We start from the raw sequence: 11541 nt of genomic DNA, 5'->3' as shown, positions 1-11541 counted from the left end.
CAAGAAACTCTCCGCAGACCCAACTGAGCAACTTTCATCCGATCTCCCTGATTCCGTACCCAGCCAAAGTTATTGAGAAGGCAACAAGCAACTCACACCCCCTCCTTGAACTACACCACCTGCTGGACAAAACTCTGTCTGGATTAAGAGAAAACCACAGCATCAAAGCAGCACTCATCACAGCCACTGACGACATCTGGAGAGATTGCGGACCTCATCCTGCTCAACCTCTCAGAGGCATTCAACACAGTCTCCCACAACACACTCATCGGAAGACTCCACAAGATCAGCATCCAAGGACCCGCACTCAACTGGATATGCTCCTTCCTAACTAGAAGAATCCAAATAGTCAGATTGCCACCCTTCACATCAGAAACCAAGAACCTGATCTGCAGTGTCTCCCCGGGATCGTCCCTCTGCCCTTCCCTGTTCAACGTCTACATAACACCGCTCACCAATCATCTGATCCCAAGGTATCAAAATCATCTCTTACGCTAACAACAACCAAATCATCCTCGTCGATGGACAAGACAACCACCTCCAGAACCAACTTCAACAACTGCATGACCATGGTAGCAGAATGGATGAGAACCAACTGCTTGAAGTACTGATCTTCTGAAACAAGACCTCCCCAAGAGATACTACCTAGTGGTCAACGGAGCTGGGAACAACGCCACCACTCACCGACCATGACAGAAAGCTGGGGATCACCGTGGACAACAAGCTCAGCATGATGGCACAAGTCAGTGCAGTGAGCACTGCCTGCTTCCACATCCTATGCGTGCTACAAAAGAACTTCAAAATGACTGCCACAGAACAGTAGATACAACATCACGCAGACACTCATTGCTAGCAGACTTGACTATGGCAACGCATTCTATCCCAGATACTCCAAGCAACTCGCATTCAACTCCAGACCATCTGGAATGCTGCTGCAAGACTTACCTCAGCCTCCCATGCCACACCCACATTTCACCTCACCTCAGATAGCTCCACTGGCTCCCCATTCACAAATGCAGCCAATTCAAACTCCCTATACACACAAAGCCTTGCACAACACTGGACCAGCGTACCTGAACAGCCACATTCACATCCACCAGCCAGTCAGACACCTACGCTCAGCCTTACTCTCATTCGTGCACATCCCCACATGCATTTGGAAAAGCAGCCAAGGAGGTCACTCGTTTTCCAGCATCGCACCCAAAACATAGACCGACCTCCAACAACACATCAGAGCTTCCTCGTCACTTCTTGAGTGCAGCTCTTTGAATAACAATGTGGGGACCACACATCTACACTCCTGTTCAAGCGTCTGTATACCCTCACGGTGATGAGCATGCTCCACAAATCGACATAAAATAATATAACATAACATAACACATAACATAACATAACATCAAGGGTCACATCACATAACTGAGGAAGATTTGATAACTCTCCTGATAATCCGGTAGAGAGAACCTTTACGGATAAGTAAAATTAGATACAGTGGCTTATTCGACACCTTAGCCACTTGATTACGGATCGATGTTCACTGCAGGCTTTGTGAATTGAGGTTGTTGTATGTTGTTGCATAACATCTGCAAAATAGGGAATGGAGCAAAATGAACTTCTCTCATTGTTTTAAAACAAATATGGAAACACACAAGATAAAATATATTTTTAAGTAAGCAAGAAGAGTGGTGCAAGAATAGATTTACCATATTTCCCCCAAAAGACATCATAATATATGCACGTCTTAGTCTCTAGCTAAAAATGTTCTGCTCATGTCCAAACGCTTCCAATGACAAAGTAAGGTACAGCTCAGCTACTCAGCTCAGCTCAAAGTAAGGTACAGCTCAGCTACTTAGTTTGTTTTTTACTGCAATGTTTTTTTAATTTACAGTTCTACATTTATAATTACAATTACGATGGTGCCTGGATTGCTGAGATTGTCTCAACTAATCAGAATTCTTTCAATGCTGGCACTAAAGGCAGTTTTCAGCTTGCATGCTAAGGCTTTAGTGCGAAGAAGGGGCATGGAGCAGATGAGGGCAGCTGGCCTGTTTGTCTGCCTATGTTGGGTGAGGTTAGAGGTACAAGTGCTAAAAGCTTTATTGACTAGGTTTTGTCAGACATTACAGATGTTAATTGACCTTGTAATGTAATGTAAAATGATCTTTTAAAGCACACTGTTACCAAACTGGTATCCTGGCACTTAGAACTGCGGACTACGAGATAATAAAACCCTTCCTTCCCCCGAAAGATCTTAAACAAGCCACCCAGGCACTGGTGCTTTCCAGAATTGATGATGGAATCGCAGCCCTGACCGGGACAGCAAAATCTCACCTAGGTCCCCTGACCACCACCCTCAATGCTGCAGCCATAATGGTCACAGGAACTAAGAAATTCGAGCACATTTCTCCGGCACTCAAGGAACTGAAGTGGCTCCCTATTGATCAACGAGCCAGCTTCCGTACAGCCTGTCTCACGCACAAAGCCCTACACACAGGTAAACCAGAATACCTGGCCGCCAAACTCAATATGGCTGGCCAGTCCAGGAACCTCAGAAGTTCCAACATGCTTTTACTCATCCCACTGAAAACACGGAAACTCAAAACTGCAAAGAAATCCTTTGCGGGAAATGCACCTAAGATCGGGAACTCCATTCCCCCACCCCCCACAACAGAACGACCACCTTCTTCCAAAAATTCAAGATCCTACTCAAAGCCCTCTTCCTAGAGCACTCTCAAACGTAACGAGAAACCCACAAGTTACCTTGGGAAGGGCAACTAACTCCTCTTCCTGATACCCCTCAGCCTGAAGATCTGTACTGTAACTTTGTTTACTGCTCATGAGTTGGTAAAGTGCCGATTTTTTTATCTTTGCAAAAAATTGCTCATAACTGTACCTGTCGTGAAGCACTCTGATACCCTTGGGTCCAGCTAGCGCTATACAAAACTTCTAAATAAATAAATAAATAAGCCATGAAGTCTATACAACCAAGTTTTCACCATCCTGAAAATGCAATAGATTATTGATAGCGCGCAGATGAAATAGCAGCAAATTTCAGGTCAAGGCTGCCATGAGTGAGAAAATGGTCTTTCATGTGGTACGAGCTTATTCTGGGCTCAGCCAGAATGTACGTGTTACAACGTCTTAAGTTTCCAAAATGTAGGCAAAGATAGAGGTTTCTTTCGCAGGTAAGTAGGGCCAAAGTGATGATAAGTGTTAATTATGATGCACCATGCCTTTAAAATAATCCTTTTAGCAAGTGAGAGCCAATAACGTAACTTCCAAAAAGAAGATTCAGAAGAACAACTAGGGAGGTTTAATGCAATCACGCAGCTTCATTTTGAATTCTCTGTAACTGATGCAGAGTAGAAGCAAAACAGACCAAGAACAGAAAATTAGAATAGTTCAAGCAAATTAGAATTGTGGCTTGGACCACCAATGGTCTAGTATGAGAAGGTAGATCATTTGAAAGTTTTCTGAGCAATCTCATCAGGAAAACATAGGCAGAAAATAATGTGGTTACCTGATCCATCAAGGACACCTCTTTGTCAACTTAAAAGCCCAGTTTATGGGCAGAAGACACAGGAGCATAAGAGCACTCTACTTGGTGAAGTGCTTTAGGAGATTTACACCCAGAAACTATGATCACTCTTGTTAGACCTGACAGCCTTAGGGTGGTCTTCCCCTCAACATTTTGCCTTCCTCCTCTACTTTTTCAGACCTCGATTTTGCCGGTATTCGGACTCTGCACACTTTACCGCTGCTAACCAGTGTGACAGGACTTGTGCTCTCTCCCATAAACATGGTAATATTTATTCATCCCCAATTGGCATATTTAATTTAGCTTTAAGTCCCTAGTAAAGTGTACCATAGGTGCCCAGGGCCTGTAAATCAAATGCTACTAGTGGGCCTGTAGCACTTTTTGTGCAATCCACTTAAGTAGCCCTTTAATCATGACTCAGGCCTGCCTTTGCAGAGCCTGTGTGTGCAGTCTACACTGCTATGTCAACCTGGCAAAATAAACCTTTTTCCAAGGCCCAAATCATCCCTTTTTTCGGCATATACGTCACTCCATATTAGGCCCTGGACAACCCAGAGGGCAGGGTGCAAGGTATTTAAAAGGCAGGATATGTACTTTTAAGTTGTACATGTCCTGGTAGTGAAAAACTGTCAAAGTCCTTTATCACTGCTACAAAGGTGTTGGACTTGGCCCCTTTTCCCCCAAATGTTTTCGTTTTTCACCCCCCTATTATAGGATGTCTCCCCCATGGTAAAGAATGTTGTCTAGGCCATGTGTGGCATGAGATGCCCTGTTTAATGTGAAAATGTAATGCCATGGTGTGTGCACCTATTAACCCCCCATTGTGGAAAGGCACCCTGGTGTAATGCTGCATTTAAAATGGATGCCATGGCTGTCGGTTGTGCCACCTGGCTGCAGTGGGTTAGCGGTCTAGTTGTTCGGTACCCAGCCACCCCAGCAATTGGAGGGAAAGCCTGGCACCCAGGGTGCTCTACTCCTCCCCCTGAGCCAGTTTGAACCAGTTCCCCAGAGAATTCTAGAAGGCTCTGGCATTGTCTGGTAGGTGGGGTGAGGGGCATATAAATAAGGGGGTTGTGCCACCATGTGCTGAGACAGAGAAGGGACATGAACGTGAGGGGATCTGCTGCCAGGGGATACCACCACTTTGGCCTGTGTGCTGGACCCTGCACCTTACTAGAGCCCCTCTGCTGTCCCCAGGGCTAGTGGAAGTCCCACTGCAGGAGTTCAGGCTGCTGTATAGGAGGAGGGCCACGCTACAGTGGAGGATGGTGAAAGCCTACCGCCCTGTTTTGATGAGTTCCCACTAACTGCTGACCTGGCCCAGTAGTGCCTGCTGCTCTGGTCCCTGGCCCCTGAAGAAGAAAGGAGTGCCACCCTCGGTCCCGGAGGTTGGTGGGACCAGGCGCCACGCAAGCGCTACACCTAAAAGCGCCTGGAATGGAAGGAGCACCTAGGACTGGATCCCCCAGGAGGTGAGGAGCGTTACCCTGAGGCTTGCTGTTGGGACCATCTGTCCCCGTAAGCGCTATACTGCTAAAGCGCTGTGCTGATCCCAGTGTCGCTGTCCTGCCTCAGCTATTTTGCCCCTGGACTACCTGCCCTGAAGCCAGGAAGCGCTGTGCCTACTAAGCGCTGTGTGCTGCGAAGAGTTGCTGCCTGATGTGTACCTGCCTAAGCGCTGTGATCCCTAAAGCGCTCACCTGCTTTTGCCCCTCAGAGCGCTGCACCTGTGAAAACGCTGGTGCCAAATCCTGAAGCGCTGTGCTTCCTGGGAGCACTGTATATTACAAAACCTCGCGGGAGCCTACCCTGCGGGTTGTAGCCTTCAGCGGGTGCCCACCCCGTGTATTGCTGCCTTTTTGCGCCTTTTAAAACTGACGGGAGCCTACTCCGTACTTCGCCGCCACTAGGACTGCCCCCGATCAACACCGAGTCCCGGGGCCCGGAAGAAGTAGAAGAAACATTACCGCCATCACCGCGCGGCCCGGGCGCTGAAGAGAGAGAGCGCCGGGGAGATGCGGAGGAAGCGGCGCGGACTTCGCCGCACGGAGGGAGGAAGAGGCCCCGAGGAAAATCTCCACCGCAGGCCAAGGAGTCTGAGGAGAGCCGCGGTGGTGCTGAGCGCCGCACTGGGCCCGGAGAGGCTGACACCGCCACCGTCACGTGACGGGGCGCCGGCTGCGTCATCGGCGGCGCCCCCGTGCCGCCATGCAGCCATTGGCCAGCGCGGCCGCACCCACTAAAAGCTGCATCCGGATTGGCTGGGGCAGGCGTGCCTCCCGTGGGCCGGGCCCTGATTGGCCCGAGGCCCGAGAAGGAACCGGGAAGGCCTCAGAAGACCCGGACGAGGAGCGGAAGGCGGCCAACCTCGGAGAGGGGCATCTGGAAGCTGCTACTGCCGGCTGGGCTCCCGTGTTGGTAGGGGAAGCCCCGCGCCTGCTGCCAGCCTGCCCGGGAACGAAGAAGAGTCCCGGTGGAGATCTCGCAGCTCCAGAGAGAAGCCGAGACATCACAAGGAGCCCGGTGAGTGGGGGCTCAATCAGACTGTGTTGGGGGGGGTGTATCAGGGCATACTGTTGGTGCCCATCCCTCGGTGCCAGCATTCCATGGTGAGCTGCCGCCCCCACGTCTGCATAATCCCACGAGGGCAGGGAATTGTTTCGGGGCATTAGTTCCTGGCACCTGAGTCCAGGGGGGAGGCGCTAGGCCCCGGAGGCCCTAATTAATTCAACAAAGGCCGTGTTGACCCTGAAGGCCAAGAGTGGGAGCAAACCAGATTAAAGGCCTTGTGAACTGGGCCCAAGACTGCTCGTCTAGGAAGGAACTGTGCCTCGTTAACCCCTTCCCAGGGAACTGTTCCCTCTGGCGTGATCCTATTTAGGTTATGCTAACAATGATCCTGTTGCGCCAGTTATGCTTCTGGTGAATTATTTCAAGAGCCCCATGCACGAGAGATGGTAATGTCATGACCCAACCCCATTTGAGGTCCATGGTTACAGGGAATGTTATTGCCCATGCCTATATTACTGTGCCTAATGTTAATGCCAATGGCCCCTTGAGTATTCATCCTGATGTTCTAGGCCTATGGTGTACTTACCTGCATGAGGTTATGCCCCAGGTGTTTAGGCCATGTTTATGCGCACAATGTTACCGACCTAATGAGTTCTTGCATGATGTGCTTTCACGCCTAATGTTTTATCCTATGCTGACATGCCCAAAGGCTGATGCCTAGTCGTTCTTCCCCACACATTTATATTGCGGATGTTCTATGCCCTTTCTCTTTTTCTTCCAGGCGCACTGTGTTTTCTGCCCCAGGATTTAGGTCTATGCCTGATGTTAGTGCTGGACGTCCTGTTAAGAGGTTTTATGGCAGATGTTTGCGCCTGATGTTCCATGTCATTTGGTAACGCTCTTTTTATTTCAGCCTTGGAACTAATGGACTTACTTTCCTTTTCTTCTTTTCAGTTACGCTGTAAATAATCCCAGTGTATATATTGCCCTGGCGCCAGTTGGCGCAACATTGTGATTACTGTGATTTCTTTTGCAGGTTGGAGACAATACAAGAGTTATTCTTTTTCATCCAAACCGGTGTTGTGTCTCTTTTTGTGCTGTGCCTGGTGTGTCGTCTGTGCGTACTGCGTGGATGCTTCACACATGTCCTCAGGAGTTTGGCCTGCCCGCTCTGTACCATTTCTAACAAAAGGTCTATTGTTTGATGTGTGATTTGTAAAGTGCGGGCTGTCAATCCGAAGGAGCATCCTGGCACTGGGCGGAGGAAATTCAAGGCTGAGCAGGGGGGAGGATCCTATATGAAGGATAGGCAAAATTCATCTGAAGATCCGAAATTCCATGTCTTCAGTGCCTTCCTGAACTGTGTATCTGTTTTCAAGAGCCTCAGTTGAGTTGGCATGAGATTCTAGGCTTTGGTTCCTAGAGCGGCTACAGTTTTTCCTCCATTGGTTTTATATCTAAAACAGGGGGGTTTGAGGAGGTTTGCCGATGAAGATCTGAGAGTCCTGGCCGTGGTGTACGGGGTGAATCTAGCTGAGAGGTATGTTGGGGCTAGGTTTAAAGATGCCCTGAAGGTAATTAAGAGTATCTTGAAAAAGATTCTCTTATGCAGTGGAAGCTAATAGAGGGTTTTAAGAGCTGCTGATGCTGACGACCTATGAGGTAATTTCGGCACTAGGTGAGCTGTTGCATGTTGAACCACCTGTAGTCTCTTTAGTGTTTGTTTATTTGCTCCAGCTAAGAGGCTGTTACAGTAGTCTAGACATGAAAGGATCAGCACCACAGCAACTGTTTCTAGCAGGAAGGGGGATGACGTCTAATTTTTTTTTAGTGTTTTGATTAGCTTAATGCAGGTCCCAGCCACCGTCAAGGCGTGTGATCGGAAGGAGGGTGAGGTGTCGAATTGCACTCCCAGGTTTTTTGCTACTTTGCCAGTAGAGAGAGGTGCTGCATCATCTTCAGGCCACCAGACACTTGGCTGGAAGGGGTTGTCTTTACCTATCAGGAGGATTTCATTTTGTCTGTGTTACATCTGAGATGGTTGACCTTCATCCAGTGGATGACCTCGGATAGACATAGTTTAAAATTGAGTTCTGCATTGGTGGAGTCTTTGTCCAGGGATAGGATCAATTGCGTATCATCTGCATAGGACATTACTGCAATATCAAATGAAGAAATCAAGGAGATGAGAGGGGCCATGTATATGTTGAACAGCGGGCTGAGAGACGAGCCCTGTGGAACTCCTGATGTGATAGGACGTTCGGCAGAGAGGAATGTACAAAGAGACATGGCTTACCTACGATTGTTGAGAAAGGACCTAATCCAGGCCAGAACAGTGTTAGAGATGCCACTGGATTCTAGTCTTGCAAGAAAGCTGTGTGAGATGGTATCAAATGCGGCAGACAAGTCGAGCAAAAATTAAGACTGCCTTCCTACCTTTGTAAGCTATAGATTTTAGTGTGTACGATATTTCCAGAAGTGCGGATTCTGTTGAGTGCTTGGGACAGAAACCTGATTGCCGTGGGTGGAGAATCCTGGCGGTTTCAAGGAGTGTTTATGGGTCTTTGTTGACTAATCTTTCTGTGATTTTGCCCAGAATCGATAGGAGTGATATTGGACGGAGGTTGAAGAGATTAGATGAGTCTATATTTTGCTTTTTTTTCAATGGTTTCACTATGGCTAGTTTCCATTCATCTGGGACTGTGCCTGTAAGTAACGAGGAGTTTACTATCTGGTTGATCACGGGATTGACAGTGTCTATATTTGGTGAAGAATCATGGGGGCAGGCGTCAAAGGGAGAGCCTGATTTGCAGACAGTAATTGCTGCATGTGTGTGCTCAAGCGAGACTGATTCAAAAACTTGGAGGGAGGGACTACTGCTAGTAGGGTCAGGCTTCAGGTTGGAGTCAGGTTCCTGTGCATAGGGTGTTGCAAAGTCCTTTTGAATATTCTTGGTTTTTTCTTTGAAGAAGATCGACATCTGCTCACATAGAGTCTGAGAAGGGGGAATTTCTCTACTCAATGCTTTTGGGTCGGTGAAGGACTTTATAATTGAGAAGAGAGATTTTTGATCTTGGTTGGCCTCGGGTATTTTATTGAAATAGTAGTACTCTTTTTTTTGCTAATTTAATATGGGTATGATATTGTGTCCTACTTGTTTCGAAGGCTTTTTGGTCTACTGGGTCATAGGCCCTTCTCCACTTGCATTCTAATTACTTACATTGGAGGTGTAGTTGAGCTAAAGTGGGTGTAAACCAAGGGGCTTTTTGTGATTTGGCTTTCACTTTCTTATGAGGTTGTTCTAGTGGAATTAGCTCGTCACGTATTGATGTCATCCATGCATGGAAGAATTGGGAATCTTCTGCGGTTTCACCAGTTAGGACAGGGATGCGGGCATGGGCAATAGTAGGCAGCTTTGAATTGGTAACTAATTGCGCCCACTTGCGCCTTGGTTGTGGATTTTCTTGGCAGCATGATCCACGATTGTCCTCTTGATGATGAGGGGGATACATTCATGGTCTGACCATATCTGCGGGATGGGAGTGTCCACTGATAGCGAGGTAAAATTGGAACAGACCCCGTCCAAAATGTGACCTGCCTGGTGCATCGGGCCTCAACTAATTGGTGCAATCCGCAGGATTCTGTTATCTCAAGAACGTTGACCACTCCCAGCTCCTTTCTGCATTCTAGATGGAGATTAAAGTCTCCTAGGAGGGTGAAATTAGCGTACCTGAGCAGGAAGTTTCCCCTAGTGAGTCTAGAAAAGTGGCACTAGGACCGGGTGGGCGATAGATTAGGGCTCCTGTAAAGGAGAGGGAGGCATTTATTGTGAAACAGAAGCCAAGGCTTTCTGTTCTTTTAAGTGAATTAAGTTCAAAATGTGTGCATTGTAGTGAATCGCATAAAATAACGGCCAGCCCTCCCTCCTCTGGACTCTCCTGTCTTTCCTACAAATCGTGTAGTTGGGGGGCCGGGGGGGTGCTGCCCCAATGTCCAAATGACACCATTCCTTTAGCCAGGTTTCAGTAACAAATAGAAAATCAAGTTGTTGCTCCATAATCAATTCCCTGATATTAAGGGCGTGCCTACCTATTGAGTGTGCGTTGATTAGTTCCCCTTTTAATGTAGTGCTGCTAAGTGTACAGGCTTTCCTACCCGCAGTTTTATGGCATATGTCTATAAAGGGGAGCTCTGATCTACACGTGTAACATGTGAGGGACCCCATAATTTTATCTGGTGGTAGGTGGCAACCACAGTTTCCCTTGGTGTTTAGCTTTTTTAGCATTATTGATGAAAATACAGTACCTGGATGAGTTTCGGCAGCATGGCTGGTGCAGGCCGTGTTCCAGACGCGGATGGGCGCAAACGGGCTTACCTTTGGCACACCCACTGTGCGCATCTGCTGCACGTCCCCGCAGGCATTCTCATAAAATACTATGGCCTGCTAGCTACTAGAGCGCAAACTCTCCCAAGATGGCAGGGCTAAAACAGGCCTTTTCTCCTCCCTGAAGGAGGGAGCAAACAGTGCAAGTGCAAAATGGCAGTGGACGCGAGCGCGAGCTTCATGGGAGCTAGAATCGAGGTAGGCAGTGGGCGTGCACCTCAAACTAAAACCAAGTCAGTTTGTGTGTCAAGTGTTAAAAGCATTCAAATTCAAATTCATGCAGTTTCCCTTCAATCTGTTTACTTATTCATTTGAATTCCCCACTGATTAAAAGATATTCCCACGGTTAATAGAAAGTTTAAAATCACAAACAATAAAAGCAGATCTACTAGTTACAAGTGCTTGACATGCAGTCATCCGAGCAAAAGTGGGGGAAAGGTGAAGCTGTCATCCTTTTCTAACTATGCTGCACGTCCGCGCTGGCAGGCGCATTAAATACTATGGCCTGCCAGCTACTATGGCGCGAACTATCCCAAGATGGCGGGGCTAACACTGGCCTTTTCTCCTCCCTGAATGAGGGAGCAAACAGTGTATAGTATCCTCAGGTCATGTGTATATGTTCCCTTTCTCCTTGTAACTAGCTGCTCAGCCAGTGTGAGTGTTCTGTGTAGAATGTTAGTGTGATTGACATGAGTGGAATGCTTGGGTGCATGGTGTGAGTGTTGTTAGTTGGAAGATGGGCTGAGCAGCTAGTAGGCTGCTCCTGGTGGGGCTTGCTGTAACGTCTACTTATGGACTTAATAAACTACATCAAACTCCTTGCAGTTTCCCTTCAATGTGTTTACTTATTCAATTGAATTCCCCACGGATTAAAAGATATTCCCACTGTTAAAAGAAACTTTTTAATCACAAATAGTAAAAGCAGATCAAGTAGTTACAAGCGTTTGACATGCAGTCATCTGAGCAAAAGCGGGGGAAAGGTGAAGCTGTCAGCCTTTAAATCTGCCATAGGATTGGGATTGCCTTATTACATTTTATTAGTGTAATACCCAATTGAGAAGAGATAAATCCTGCAAGTCTGGTGTCTCTGGAATCACAATTTAAAATTCAA

General features: G+C 47.5%; 1 long non-coding RNA gene across 1 annotated transcript in view; it reads left to right on the top strand.

Annotated features, from left to right (window-relative positions):
* Nucleotides 1–5996: 5996 nt before the first annotated feature.
* LOC144819980 (uncharacterized) overlaps nucleotides 5997–11541 on the top strand; it is a 162538-nt gene continuing 156993 nt past the window's right edge. Inside the window, exon 1 of the long non-coding RNA XR_013607653.1 lies at nucleotides 5997–6058. This is a non-coding gene — a long non-coding RNA (uncharacterized LOC144819980). The remainder of the gene's footprint in view (nucleotides 6059–11541) is intronic.

Source organism: Lissotriton helveticus, chromosome 2_1 (genome assembly GCF_964261635.1).
Source record: "Lissotriton helveticus chromosome 2_1, aLisHel1.1, whole genome shotgun sequence".
In the NCBI taxonomy this organism is placed as follows: domain Eukaryota; kingdom Metazoa; phylum Chordata; class Amphibia; order Caudata; family Salamandridae; genus Lissotriton; species Lissotriton helveticus.
Note: the sequence above shows the minus strand (reverse complement) of the source record. Positions and strands in the feature narration are given on the sequence as shown.